At 40.1% G+C, this 15,718-nt stretch overlaps 1 protein-coding gene across 6 annotated transcripts in view; it reads left to right on the plus strand.

The window, feature by feature from the left end:
* The first annotated feature begins 352 nt into the window (after window positions 1–352).
* Window positions 353–15,718, plus strand: part of MEF2A (myocyte enhancer factor 2A) — a 91,319-nt gene continuing 75,953 nt past the window's right edge. For 2 of the 6 annotated variants that reach the window (XM_068410163.1, XM_068410160.1), the window contains exon 1: window positions 354–738. The gene's annotated coding sequence lies outside the window, so the exon portion shown is untranslated. Of the gene's footprint in view, window positions 739–1,057; window positions 1,229–15,718 lie in introns of those variants that run through there. The other 4 variants (XM_068410162.1, XM_068410161.1, XM_068410156.1 and 1 more) reach the window with 4 other exon arrangements.

Genomic DNA, 15,718 nt, shown 5'->3' on the forward strand with positions numbered 1-15,718 from the left:
CACCGGCGGCGCGGCGACGGAGGGGCCGGCCGGAGAGCGAGGGAGCCTCGTGCGCATGCGCCGCCGCCAAGGTTGGGGAGGAGGGGGCACGGCCAAGGGCTTCCTTCGCCGTAGGCCCGCACACGCTCGGCTTTGATTGGCTGCCGCGTCCCTTGCCGCCTTTCTGATTGAGCGCTCTCCTGTCACTCAAGGCCTCCACATTTCATTGCGCCCCGCCCACCAACTGCTCTCTGGTTGGCGGGTACCTCTGTTCCTTACGGGCGCTGTGATTGGCGCTGCCGCCCCGTCACTCCGGCGCGCTGCCCTATCGGCTCGCGGAGCCGCAGGATTGGGTCGGCGGGCAAGAATGTAGACCCGGCCGCTCCCCACGGTAAAACAAAATAATCCGGCGATGCTGGATGCTCAAACCGGGGCGCTCCCAGCCCCGCCGCCGGGTGCGGGTTCACCTCGTACTTCCCAACGCTTTCCCCCTCGTCCCGCCCCTGCCCGGCTCGGGTGAGCGCCCTCAGCGACGTCCGAGCTGCTAGGAGAAAAGAGCGGAGGGATATCCTTGGGAGACTGCTGCGCCTCCTGAGGAGAGCGAGAGTGACAGAGGAAGTAGTTCCGGCCCCGATTGGGCCTTGTTTCCCAAAAATAGCGCCCAGCGGGTATCCGTGCGCCGGTGTCAGTGTCTCCTGAGGAGCCTCAGCGGGGAGGAGGCAGGAGCGGCGGCGGCGGGGAGAGAGGGGACGCGGGCGGGTGAGTGAGCGAGGGGGGGGTCCCTGCTTTTGGGGGCGAGCGGGAGGGCGGGGGAGCGTTCCCTGAGCCCGGCGGCTCCGGACGGTGGCGAGGGTCGGGGGCGAGGAGCGGGGTCGGAGGCAGGGGCACGGGTGACGGGCGGGGGCAGTCGCTGAGGGGGGGAAAAGGAGGAAGAAGGAGGGTCCCCCCCGCCACCCCCTTCCCGCTGTGCCGGACCCACCGCGGCGGAGCGGAGCGGAGCGGGGGGTGCCGGCGGGGAAGTTGGTGCGGGGGGCGGGCGGGGGAGGGGCGCGGGCCGCGGGGGCGGCGGGCGCGGGGTCCCGCGGGTGGGCGAGTTCCCCCGCGGCCGGGGCCTCTCCAGAACTTCCTGCACCGCTCGCTGGAGGAGAGGATGGACATTTATGGACCAGGCCAGCGGAGTCTGCCCGGGGGCTGGTGCGCCAGGGAGAGAGGGTGGGGTACGAGGCCCTGGCGTTCGGGGAGCACCGAGGTAAGATCGGCTTCGCCTGGGTGGCCAACTTCGCTGCTCGGGGTGGGGGGGGTGTGTGTGTCTGGAAAGGCGGGGAGGAAAAAGTACCTTTTGTCCTGCTTCTGGGCAGCCACGTTGGGTGAGCAACATCACGCTTAAAAACAAACAAAACCCCCCCTCCTAGAGCCTGTGCGCTGTATGAGCTGGGGAGAACGGTCGGGGGTCGGGGAGGGAGGAGGTGAAGGTAGAAATTGTTGAAGTAGTTGTACAGCGCATAAAGGTGTGTTGGGAATGGGAGGAGAAACTGTTCGCTAATGTGTAAACTAGAGGATGTTTTGTCCAGAGGAGGAAAAGATTGAAGGTACAGCTGTGTCGTACTGCAAGGAGGATCTTGTGTTCGGCAGCTCTGTGCGAAAGTCAGGAGGAGAAGAAAAGAGACTGTTCTATTTCTGACTGGAAAGACAATAAATTCTTGGAGGCTGTGTTTTTCTGATAAATTTTTACCTGTTTTTGAGATGCTAGGTGGTGAAGAGAATGGAATTGCTTTGAAAAACTAAGCCACAGTGACTTGTTTGACAAGTGATTAATTTCAGAGTTGAGAAATTGAAGTTCTGTAGGGGAAAAAAGACAATTTAAGAAGAGGCTTTTTTTTAGTGCTTAGTGTAAAATCATTGTGTCCTGTAGTCATACAAAGACTAAATTTATTATGAACAGTGGAGGAAAGGGTTTTGGGAAGTACAAAGTAGCAACAAAAAGGAATAATTTGTAAACAGTAGTAAGGAAAAAAAAAGATGGTTTGGCATGGAATTGGTAATATAGTATTTATTTTAAACCTTTTTCACAGTCTGGTAAATTTCTATGCAGCATGAGGAAGGCTGTAAGCTTTAAAACTTCATTATGTTAACTGTCTATGTGTAATTGTTCCTTGTACAAGTCTTTTTTAATTTTTAGGAACTAGGTATCTATATTTTGATAGATATTTCTGTCATCTTGTTACCGCTAGCTAGCGTTTAAACAATCTGCACAAAAGGTGTCAGAGCAATGTTCCTGTAATGTGTTTTGTCTGTCTTTAAAATTATTTAAAATGTTTATCTCTGCCTCTTAGATGTAAGAATGTAATCTTTGCTTTTTTTGTCCTCTCTAATAAGCGATTTGCATTTGGGGGAGAGGTGTGAGGTTCCTCTTTTAAACTATATTTTTTCATTTAGGTGCTAGAATATGTGCAAAATGACATGTCTTTTAATTACATAATTCAGAAGAATTGTAATAAAGGATGTAATGTTAACACTGTTGGTCACTAAAAGGTGTAATTATAAAATGATATTGTAAAATTTAATACTTGTTTAGCTAGCAAAACAAAAACGAGAGAATGGAACAATTTGTCTTGATATTAAGGGATTATAACAGTGCTGGGCAGTTGGAGATGAGCCTTGTTTGAGTGCATTCAGTTTGGAATTTAGGAAGGAAAATAACCCAGTGCCCTGGTTAGTTATTTTTCTCCTCCATAATTCTCTTCTAAATCTGTAGTTGACGTAATCCACCAGTAGTAGAGGAGTATCATCAGTAAACGAGAAGAATCCTTCAATGAGAGGGCCGGGATCTACTTCAGAACAATTTTAGTGTAGATGGCACTGCCAGTGCAGCTCATCTAAACCAGTTTTAATATTCTAGCATTTCTAATGATTTACTTGTGAGAAGACGTTTACAGATTGTAAACTATGGTAGAAATATATTAGCCTTTAGCTTGTATGTTTGCTTGTTTTGCTCCATTTTTTAAGTGTGGATTTAAACCGATGTGGTTACACCTCACCTCTGTAAATGAGTGGGCCCATAGAACGCTTTGCGTATGTGTAGATATCTGGATTTAGAGTCCTAAAATTCACATAACATTAGTTTCTTTCTCTGCGAAACAAGGGGTGAAGAAGTGAACACTGAATTTTATGAAGCTAGGTAAATTGATCTACAGAATTGAGTCATGTTGGACAGGTAAGATGAGAAGGACTTGGCTGAATTAAAACTTGAAATAATTATGGAGAATAAAATGGCTTATTATGGCAGAAGACCTATCTTATTTAGAAACCTTATTGGAGCTGAAGTGTGTGCGGTTTACCTTAAACTGGTTAATGTGGGCAGCAAAGCTTTTACGGGGTTTATTTTAGAATATTAGCCAGGTTTCTCGGATAACTTGTTGATGTCATTCTGTGTATTCTGGGCCTGAGTGCTGCTTCAGAGAGACCAGAAGCACCATCCCAGTCTGTGAACAATGCCGTGCTACCTTGCCTGCTCTCAGTCATTGTGCATAACAAAACACAGCTGATTAATTCTCTAACGGTAATAAAAATAGTGTAGTATAATGCTATGTAATGTGCAAATCTGTATTAGTTTGGGAACTAAGTTTTTTGCCTAAATAAGGAATATCTTGAATTTGTAATAACTGGAGTTTGTTATGCCTTGCATGAGACATGTCTGTGTTTCAGCTCAATTTTAAAAAAATAAGTTTTCTTAAAATTACCATTAGAACATTTTTTTCACCTTACCAAACTCTTAATTTTTATTTTTAAAGGTCACAGGATTATAAATACTCTGTGTAAAACTTAGGCTTTGGGCCTGTCCAGTATGACAGCAGCCTGATAATGTGTGCGAAACACTGGGAAATACTTTGCCTTCCCATTGAAACAGAACTTACTTTGAATTAATTCGAACATCATGTAGTGACCTATATGCTGCGTAACTTCTTAATGCACAAAGTGGCTTTATTTAAGTTTTTACATTTCTTATATTTGAAAGATACGACTTCACAGCTGTAATAATGTGTTCTTCAGTTGGTCAAATGGAACAAAAATCAAAGTCTCTCTCCGTGATTAATGTGGGTGAATTTTGGTGCCTGTTGTCTTGTGTTCAGATTTGATTCCTTCAGCTCTGGTAGAGTAACCAGGGAAAATAAATGCACCATTCCTCTTGTTTCTTGCATGCTTTATTGCTAGTGCTGAAAGGCTAATGCAATAATTATTTGAATGAATTAGTCAATGTGGTACTGAATGTGGGTTTAGTTTAACTCTTTCTCCTGTCGTGTGAAATGAGTAAAGCGTCCGAAGCTGCAGTCAGATCCTGAAATAACTAAATATAGCTGCTTTTTCCCTGAATGTTTACAAGGTGGTTTTGGTGTCTTAGGAAGGCTGTAAGATTACAGCAAGACATTCTTTTGACTTTTTTTTTTTTTTCCTGAAGTTAATTTTGTTGACCTTCCAGTAAAAAGACTTCAGGAACTTTTTTGGGCAGCTAATCAAAATACATTTTAGGCCACTGATACAGTATCTAATGAATGAACAAAGTACTTTTACTAAGAGTTAAAAACAGACTTTAACTGTGTAATATGACAGTTACCCTCCTCCAGCATGTGTTCTGTGGTAGAGCACCAGCCAATAAATAATGCCATGGAGGGTTAAATTTGTAGCCTGCAGTAGTGTAGTTTGCTTTGTTTGTTTTAAAGTAAGCATCTGATCTAGATTTCTACCTCTTACTACCCCCCTCATATGGTGCATTCTTATTTTAACACTTGATCTTTCAAGTTCTTGCTTATGGAGTTGAAAGGAAGGGATTTTTTTTCTTCCATATTAAGGGACTCCTTATTTTTGTTTATCAGCTGTATTCTTTAGATTTATGTTTAATGGTTCTGTGAGCATTTCTTGAGATTTCTTTATCCTTAACTGAAATATGTTTTTCTGTAGGAATATAAACCCTTCCACTGTCTACTCTCATTTCCATTTAACACTAAAGAGAAATTAATGTCTTGCAAGACAACTCTGTTCTTGAGATTTCAATCCTCCCCTGCCAAAACAGTCACTGAGCTGGAATATTTTAAATGGTATAGATGATAATCTTCCTTGCTGCTTTTCTCCTTAATCTGAGGCTGCAGTGAAGAATTAGGCAGGAATGACTGTCAAGTCAAGACAGCTAAATTTAGTGGCTGTTTTTTTTTTCAAAATTTTGATGCTGGGGAATATAGAACCTTTTCTACAGAAAGCACTGTGCTCTTTGTTCCCTATGTGTTGTCACAGTACAAGCATGCCTGTGTGATGAGAAGAAAATATATCCTTCTGAAGAGTGTGATTAATTGAATTATTTTTCAGGGAATTAACTACTTTATATTCATAATGTTAGTGATGCTTAATTAGGTGGGTCTCCCAGTTATATTTGTCTCTGTCCCTGAAGAGCTGTTGAATTCTGCCGAAGTCCTTATGGGCCAAACTAGAGACTTAGAAGTGCATTCTGTATTGCTTTGTGCTCAGTTGGGTTTCACTAGTAGTTACTAAGTATTGTTGCATGCCTATTTTAAGTATCCTGAGATAAAAAGTAAGTGGTAGGAATTATCAACCAAGCATAGTTGTGGAAAGGTGCTTGGTTTAAGTGTCTGTGTACCAGGCATTGATGACAAAGCATCTTTTCCTTTTTTTTTTTTAAATATCTATAAAGAGCTAAATAACTAGGAGAAAAATGTGTTTGCCTTCGCTCTGGTGGTTGAGATCACCTAAAAGGATGGGGTGTAGAACGGATACGTTGGTGCTCATGATACTTTGATGATAGTAGAGGGTAAGAAGGATTTTTTCCATTTTATTTCAAATCCCTTCAAGTGTTTTTGAAACTCAGCTTCATTTGAAAACCAGATTGCTTCCAGCGCTGTAATTTAGGATTGCATGGATTGGACTAATGTTATTTTTATTGTTTGAAAGCTAACCATAGACCTGTGAGAATATGTAAAGCGGATATGCCATCTTGATACCAGCGGTAGTGCTTGCAAGCTGTGGTCAGTGTCAGTCTTGAGTGCTGTAGCAATATACAGAGGCCTAATCTTGCAATTTTCTATGATCACTTATAATGTTTGGAAGGTCAAGGGGGATAAATTATTAAACTTTTAGCTATATAATTATGTAAGCACATTTATACCTGAGCTGTGCTGTGGCTATGCTGTTAAACATTTCTTTCTTGAAGATACTGGCGTACAGAGTTGAGAGAAAGAATTCAGAGATCATTTTGGTATCCCTTATGATGCGTAGGAAGGTATTGTAAGTGTAAAAAGATGGGATATGGAAGAATTACAAACAGTTGTAAGAGAAGAGGGTAAGCAAGTAGTTGAACATTGAGAGACTCACAAATATACCACACGTACAAAAAGATGAGGGGTCACAAAGGGCAGAGCAGACTTGCCTTGGCAGTGTCCATTACAGAAACTTGAAAGGTGTCAGTATAAGGTGACTTTTTCCCCTTGTATCACGCAAAATCTGCAATGCTTGAGTCCGGGAGGCTGAGGAAGAAGTTATAATTTTTTTTCCTCTGATGTCGAAAAAAAGTGACAGTGATATTAAGCGAGCATCTTCCTCCAGATGTTTTGAATTGTATTTAATTGACCATCTTAGTGTTGTGGAAAACTTGTATAGTAAAGCTCAGAAACTTGTGTGAGGTTATCAACATTAAGGACATCTTGTTTTTGGTATCATTCTTTCACAGCAACTGCCCTCTTCCTGATATGACTGCATGCATCCTGTTTTAAAAACTGTAAGCTGACAAGAATGGCTGCTAATAAGTTGGTGTATATAGCAGTTCAAAAGTGCTGCTTTTTCCAATGTGAGCTTTCAAAGCACTGAGTCTTCTGGGAATACTTGAGAAAATGGGATGTTCCATCATCAGTGTGCTTGTATTATGTTGTCATGCAGTGAGGGTAAGAAACTCATTTTTTCAGTAACTAAATATTTTTATTTTTCCTTGAAGCTGTTAAAATTATTCTGTAATGATACGAGGTTTTAATGGCAATTTAGGTGTTTTAAATTTATGCTCAGAAGCTGGTTGGTTTCGGGGTAGAAGAGGGCAAAGGAAAAGGTGTGGCAAGAGAGACACTGTTGCCTTTCTGTAGGCATGAAGTGAAAAGGGCATTCTGCTAAAACTTTTGAGCCTATAGGCTGTCAAATTACGCTTGTTAGTCTGGGTTTGGTAATACACATATTAGCTTGTCTAGTTGGCTTTTGGGATTTGAAGCTTTTGAGTGCAGAAGGAGGATTTCCTCTGAGAGACTTCCTTAATATCCTCCTGTGTTTCTTTTGGAGCATTAGGGTTTTTGTGGTTTGTGTGTTGCTGGTTTTTTTTGTTTTGTTTTGTCCTGTTGTTGTTCTCCTCCTCTTTGTTCATAGCATTCCAAATGGTGGTGTCTTTTTGTCACTGAAACATATATGAAGGTCTTTGCTTTGAGAGACGTTGGGCTTGGCTATGAAAAAAGTGCCAGCAGTAAAAGTATTAATGGTGTCCATTAGGAAGCATTGAATTAGAACTGCTTCTTCAAGGGAAGAAGACAAAATCCTGCATGGCTGCAGAGAGATATGATCAGTAGGTGGAGGCAGGTATTCACTGGATATTGGACATGTGGAATATGGGTATATTTGCAGAAGTTCTAGTTCTTAACACAAATACTCTAAAATTCACAAGGAGTGTGTAGGGCATGTAATAACTTTGTTGAGTATCAAAGAATAATTTTCATTTTTAAGTAGCTGCTTGTTTTCTTTGTCACAAATATGAAAACTACTAACCTGAATAGCCATCAAAAAAGTAATGGGAAACTTACTGAATTAACTGAAATTTAAAAAATATTTTATTTTACCAAATCTATGTTACAAAATCAGATAGAAATATGGAACACTTTTTCTCAATGAAGGACATGGAAATTCAAAAAAGTCCCCCAGACTTTGCCATAGGTTTAACATGAGTTGAAACACACACACACACACACACACACTTATCATAAGATAGTTGTCAAATGTGGGTTTTTTTTCCTTTAATCACTGTTAATTCAGTAGCTTCAAGGAACTAGTAAGATGTGGTGTTCAAATGATTGAAAGTTCTGGGTTCTAAAACATAAGTGATTAATGTTCCTGAATACAGGAATTATTTAGATGCTTCCTGCAAAATAGGAGGAAAGTAGTTTAAAAGGCTAATGATGTGTTCAGGAGATGAAATAGGGTTATGGGAGAGTTGAAAATTTCAGCTGCTATTACTGTCTTGGCATTCTGAAGGATGCTCCTAGTGACTCCTCATTGAATTTTTTTTGCAGGCTTATCTACATAGGAGGTTTGGATTCACAGTAAGGTGAAATGTAACCCTATCGCTCACAGTTATCCCACTAGCTGCTTTTCAGTGAATGTTCCTGCACGTACGTTTAGCGTGCCCTGTACATGAGACTTCTCGAGTTCAGTGGGTTGCAGTCTTTTTTTCTTTATTTGTAGATTCCCCATATGTTTTTGCTGAGGAGATGGACTCCTGTACTGTCAAGTTAAGCCTAGTGGTGACATATCGTTTTTATAGTTACCTTTTGAGGATGCCCTAGAATTAGTCCAGGAACCCTGTTGTGAAGTACACGTGTATTTACAATGAATAGTGTGTTAGCACAAAGTGCTTATATAAAGTTGCACCAGGTTCTATTAGAAAATAGTGGAGTCATTCACTTCAAAAGAGGTAATTGGAAAAGGGATCGACTACTATGACAACTAAGAGACGCAAGTAAAAACCTTTTTTAAAAAAAAGCTGTAAAAAGGACTTGCCCCATGTGAGAAGGTTATGATCCAAGCCCAAATCCACTGTGTAGTCATGTTATGAGCCCCTGCAGCACCCTCTGGTGATCCAAACATGCTTGTGCAGCAGTTGGGGTCCTGGCTGAGCTTCTGAATGAGCGTAACCATCAGGTCTTGCTACAGGACCGAAGAAACACTTTGGAACAAGCCTAGACCACAACCAACTTGATGTTACTAATGGGTGCTGTTGGGTTTTGCTGTCATTTTTTTTTTCTTTTCACCTTCTGATTTTTGTCTAAGAGGAGATGGAAGTCATTGAAGGATCTGTAGACTGTCCTAGGCTCTAGGCAAGATTAACCAGTGTGATTGCATGAGATAAAAGGATTCCAGTTTTATGGCTGGTTTGCTCAGGAGCAAATGAAGCATGGTGTGGGGAAGAGAGAAGAACAAAGAAAATGTGTATATGAAAATTTTTATTCGCTGTGCTATACCCCATTTTATTTATGGTATTATAATATGGCTTGGAGAAATGGAAGTAAATTTAAAAATAGTCTGAATAGTAATAGTAAAGTAGTGGTTTTGCAAGTAATAAAACTTACAGAAATTCTATTTCCCTTATTTTTCGACTCTTCTGTTATTCCCTGACCTTTCCCAGTATCCCCTTTATACAGTGTGTTTCTCTTAAGTTCTGTAAGTATCTTAAATGGCCTGCCAGCTGTGAACTGGTCTGAGTGCAGGTGCCTGCTGACTGCCTGAGTGACCCAACAGAACATGTCCCTGCTCTGGTCACTGCAGGGCAGGTGCTTTGCTTGGGGGTTGTGTGCAACTGCCAGGTCAAAAATTCTGCAGCACTTTATAAAGTCTTAAAAATGATTGATATTTTTACTGTTGCACTTGGTGGAAACTGGCCAATTACATCAGAAACTGTTAATGAGGGAAAATAGACTGTGATCATGTAAACCTCACTTTATTAGAGAAGCAGGTTTAGAAAGCTGTGGGTAATCGACAGTTCCATCTTCAAGGTTTTAGTGCTGTCATTGATAATGCCCCAATCTTATATCAGTAAACAGTTATTTTCTTAAGTGTTTTTATTTAATTTTATGAAAATAAACTCTTAGAGATAGGATGATATAAAACTCTGCATTCAGTTTCTTAATTTGCTTTCCTTTTAATGTATTTGATTTGATCTAAATGTCGTATTAGGCTGTGATTCATTTGTTCAGCAGAATAAAGTTAAATCTTAAATAGATATTTATTTTGATGATGCCTGTTTCTAAGTATATGGGAAGATAATTGTGCAGAACATTTGTGATTTCTTCCTACCCAGGGAGTCTGCTCAGGATGCTGTTTGCAAAATTCTGTAATGATTTGGGGATTTTGTACAGGGAATTGACTATGCAGCATTTGTAGTCAGGATTTGACTTTTGTGATCTAGGATAGAAGGTCGATGGGTTGTGATTGTAACTGTCTGTCCTCTGCTTTTCCCTTGCCAGACTTTGGACCATAATTGTATATAGTTTCGGACAGCAGTTTGCTTCTCTTATGCATATCTTCTGGAGGTGGGGGAGCAGGAGCTTATTTGCAGCAAAGAAAGTCAGAAGACCTGTTTGTCTAGAAATCAATTAGATTTTTCTGTTTTAACACCTTATGCCTAATCTCCCCTGCACCACCTCACTGCTCTGCCCCCCCCCCCCCCCCAAAAAAAAGGAAATAGAAGAGTGGAAGGAATATCTTGTTGTTCTTAGGAGATACTAATACATTTCTTTAAAATCCTTCTCCCACCCGCCTTTGTGAGGCTCACATCTGTGTTTTATCAAGGACTTTATGGATCCTATTTTTTTAAAACGTGGTATTTTTAAGGCTGATTTGTTCTGCCACAGTATTCCTGAAGATACTGGCTGACTAGTTCTCAAAAGAGGTTTCAACCTGCTTTTCCATCATGCATTCCTTTAATGAAATGTTAATGAGAAGATGATCTGATAAACATCTTGAAAAATTTCTGTGCAACAAACTGACTTATAATCTGAGGATTTTTCTTCAGATCTAGTGCTTTTAAGGCATCTGTGTTTGTTTCTGTAGCTGTCTGTCTTGCATGCATGTAGATAATGCCTACAAGCAAGCCACAAAGGTTTTGGTGTGCTGTTCTTCTAAAGGCTTGAATGACTAATTTTCTGAAGGTGTAAGGAACAGCAGCCCTTTTTGTGAAGGTTCTTTTGTGCTTGTTACAACTGTTGGAAGCAGGAGAAAGTAAGTACAGACTAAAATTCAGAGTTGCAATCTGACGAGGAATCCTCCAGGCTTCTTATCTTGAATAGCTGAGATCACAATTCTTGCTTCTGTCTTATCTCTTATTCACTGCTTTTAGTTCTTCATGGTCTCTTCTGCTTAATCTTAATGGCTTATAAGGTACTTCACTGGGATAATTAGCTCATCTTAAAATAGTCTGATCTGTTAGCAATATTGGAACAGCAAAGGGACAGCCAGCCCAACAATCATTGGGTTTCACATAGTGCACTCACAGAGATGTGTCAGTGTTTGGGCCACAGGGGAGGAAAGAAGGAGTAGGTGAGGATTTTTCGAAGATATGACTGGATCTCTTGATCATGAATGCTTCAGTCCACCTGTGTTAGGATTTACAGATGTACTCCTTCAGGAGTTTGACAACAGCTAATTAAAGTAACTAGAAAGCGGCTTTTTTTTTAACCAAGATACAAGTGAAGTAGAATGAAGATGAAAAATTTGGTTCCACAGGTGTTCCTTGGCTTACGTTGTTTTTTATATTTGTAGTTTGAGTGTGTCTGTCTTGAGTTATCAACTGTAATGCTCGAGAGAGTGATCCTGTCTCATCTTACCTCAAACTCCTTGTTTCAAACTTACACGTATTTCTGGTCTCAGACCTTTAAGCTTTGAAGTGTCCTACCATTAATCTATCTACTTGCTTGACACTGAGTGTCTGGGTTTGACTGCTTTCTGTAATTGTCTTGTATTCCTTTTCCATTTCCATCTCCTTAGACGCAAATACAAATTTGGGCAAGGAAACAATTGCATATATTAATGAAGAAGACTGTTGTACGTGTGTTAATTCTGAAGGGTGAGCTCTGCATTCAAAATGAGTATTTTTGGAAAGGCTTGTGCTGCAGTTGTTATTGTGGTTGCTACAGTATTCGAGGGATTAGAATACTTTTTGCTTCTTGTTACTATGCAAGAGAAGGAACTTCATATGCAATACATTCAGGATGCTGCTTGTGATGTGATTTATTCCATATTTTCTGAAAGACATTTTTTTTTTGTTTTCTGTAGAAGAGTACCTCTCTTTCTGAAGTTCAGAAAAAACAAAATTATGTGCCAACTTGCCACACTTTTTGTTGGTTAAAATTGGATTTTAACATTTAGTGTGATATACTAGCCATTTGGTTGAATGTTCAGATCCTCAGTAGCTGATGCTGGGTGTACGAATACTAGCTGCTTTTGACTAAGCAGAAAACGTAGTTCTAATATTTCAACATGTAAAATGCTTTTTAGTGCAAGTTTGTTCTATTTTTGGATTCATAACTCTGTTCATTCTGAAGTCTGAAAAAACTTCTACATTTTTAGGTCCTGTTTTTTGATCTCTCAAACCCTGCAAAAGAACCTTAAGAAAATGCTTTTATTATGTAGTGTTTGAGTTTGTAGATCGTCATTGAAAGATAACTTGGACTCTGTAAGATGTAGTTAAAACCAAATTCTCTTAATAATGTTTGAGTTCTACTTCCAGGTGGATTTTATATACTACCTCCATGCAGGAAGTGAGATAAGTGGTTTTAACTGTATGTTAATGTCTTGTGTATGCTGCAAGATTTCTTGAGCTTTTCCTGTAAATGGCAGTAACTTGGCAAGTCCTATGTGGAGATTAATGTTTAAACTAACTCTAGTTTTGTTTTGCTGGTATTACTGGTGCTCTTACGTAGACAGAGTTGCAGTATAGCTGAAGATTGGGAGGTGGAACTTGCTTCTCTTCCTGTTAGAGCTGTGCATCCCAAAAGCTTGATATAGGCACCACTTTAGTATGGTCCAGTCTGTTACAACAAAATTATTCTGGTGAAACTTCTAGACCAGCTTAGATGAAGTCAGCTTTCAAGTGAATTTGGTACATTTCTTGTAATGCTTGTTTTTTGGTGTTGTGTTGGGGTGTGGGTTTTTTTTTTTGTTTTTCCTTGTTTCTCCCACATTCATTAACTGTGCTTACAATGAGTTTTCAGTGAATTAGTTTCAATGTTCCAGCTATAAATCCTTGGCTGTAGTGGTGGCTAAGTGGTGGAGATCTTATTCTGGTAGTCTTTCTACCATGTTTCCTTATGTCTGTTAGACCTATTTAGATGAAAATGGTGTAAGCCGACAACATTGCTTGTGTGCTTGTTCCCTGTTATAACATTAATATTTGTCTTAGAAGTATTCGTAGAGAGATTATTAGGAGAGGAAGCCGAGCACAGAAAAGCTTCCTGTAGACTGCTTGAAATAGTGGTGAATTCTAACGGGGTTCCCATGGTAGTGAGTGTGTTTTCTTTAATACACATTAGTCAGATCTTGCTATTGTCTTCTTTATAATACAGCATGTTGGCTGTAGTATAGTCAATACACAAGTTTCCCTAGCAAAACTTTCTAAAACACTGTAAAAAAAATACGTAAAACCATGTTTGGCAAAAAATGCGAATGGGTTCTAATGGTTCCTGAGTGTGTAGGGAGCAGTCTTTTTCTTTTTGGCATTCACGTAAGCTTTTTAATCCAAGTCTTTGTCTCTTTCTTCTCTGCTGTGTTCCCATACTAAATTAAATAATTTAACTTTTATTTTAGCAATAGGAGACAAATTGAGCATAATTAAAGTAATGTAACTGTCTAAATGAGTGATACCTAATTGGATTATCATTGTTTAGAGAACACGTCTGCAGTCATTCATTGTGAAACTGTACATTTCTGTTTGAGAGCTACAATAAATATTGAAGTCTCACTGTTCAATCTAATGAATGTAGCTCTAGACCTGCACTTTCATTGCCACTCTTAATTTCCAGAATGCACCAGTGTGTTGAGATCCTGTTCTGGAATTCCAGGACTTTGGTAAGGCTGTGGTTTAGTGACAGAGAAAGGGACACACCGTTTGCCCACCCAACCGAGTCAGCACGTGGCCAGCCCTTCTCTCCGGCTTTGTCTGCTGTACCTCTTACAGGAGGTTTCAGCCCTCTTTCTGCCCAGGGTTCATACTCTGCCCACAGGAAGGTGCGCTGGATCTAGAGATGCTCAGAGTCGTTTGGATAATGAGGGAAGATAACATCTGTATTGTTTTAACAATTTTTCTCAAAGGTGTTTTTGGGTTAAAGTGCTGTTTTGCTGGTCTCAGGCAATTCATGTAAGAAACCTTCTAAAACCAGAACGTTCTCCCAGACCTTAGACCCATGCATCTGATGGGTCTGTGCAGTGTGCTTAGACATGTTACAAGCTCATAGGCCTTACCTGTATTTCCTATACAGCAACTTCCTTGGCTTGTCTTAATGCTCACATTTGAAAGGCTCGCGGAGGTACCACACTAAACAACATATGATGGGAAAAATATTTCTAACTAGAACAGTTTTCCAGATTAGAGACCAAATTCAGGATAATAGTCGTTTGGTCTGTTTAGCTGGAACTCCTCAGATCCCCTCTTAGATCAAAGGTAAAGCTATATTGTGATAGGTGTATGTAGAGATACATGCAGGCTGCCTTTAAACTAGTTTAATGTAGCTATGTAAGTCAATGGCAAGTTAGGATACCCACACAGAGAAAGCATTTATTTTTTTTTTTATCCCTACCACTTGAAAATCCACGGTGTCACAAAATTCTCTTTAATTGTAGTACCAAGTTATATTTGTCGTCTATTAAGTCTTTGAGAAACTGAGTTAATATGTTCGGTTATGACTATTCGCTGGTGAGATGTGGATGGCGATGCACCTGCATTTTGAGGTGGGTATGTCTTATCACATGGTCTCGTGTGGTTTGTAGCTGTGAATTCCTGTTTCAGCTTTTCTTCCTATCTTTAGCACAAGAGTACTGAAACTATTTGATGTGTTCCAGTAAAACAAATGACAGTCAGCACCCACCAACTTTTATTCTTTTTCCATTTGTTTCTTTATTACATGTGGTTTGGTCATTTTTTATGTATTGTGAGAACATATTAAGATTTTTTAATTTAGCAAGCGTTGCTGCATGAAATGCCTTCAAAAATGGGCTTGAAATTATTCATAATTATTGTGTGACAAATGTAAATGAGTCATCCTTAAAAAAATATATCTTATTTTTGTTTACATATTTCATTTAGATGATTAGACTACAATGAAGTTTGTGGCTTTCAGTAAAACTTGTAGTTCCAAAATTTGTCTATGGTCTAGATTGATGCCTCTGTTCTAAGAAGAAAGTTTTGGCTCAGATGGCCTTTAACAAATCAGGAAAACTAGGGAGGTAGAAAAATGTTTTATTTTGATTTGGATGTATGGCAGAGGCTTCTGAACTGTCCAGCATACAGATCTTGCGGTGCTGATAATGGCTGGATGATGATGGTGGTCGTTTGTACTCTGTTGTAATTTGACCTCACCAAATGGATGCCTGACTCTGAGAAGCCTTACCTTTAACTAAGGTCTTTATTCTGCCAAATATAACTTCCATCAGCTCTGGCTATTACAAATATGGAAGATAAAAAATCAGAAATAACTTTCTAGCGAGAGTGCTGCGTTTTTGCATTTGTTTTCAGTTGTCCAGTTGATACCTGTAAGTTAAATTAAAAGTGGAAATTGTGATCTGGAGGGGTTCTGTGCCTCAAAGCTTGTCTGCTAATCTGTTGCTCTAGCAGCAAATGTTACTTTTATTGGCAAACCTTGCCTTAAGTGTTTTGCCGTTGAGGACATTTACTGTTGGTGCATTGCCTTGAAGTTGGTTGATTGCTTTCTGACCCTGG

This window comes from Nyctibius grandis, chromosome 11 (assembly GCF_013368605.1).
Source record: "Nyctibius grandis isolate bNycGra1 chromosome 11, bNycGra1.pri, whole genome shotgun sequence".
NCBI lineage: Eukaryota > Metazoa > Chordata > Aves > Nyctibiiformes > Nyctibiidae > Nyctibius > Nyctibius grandis.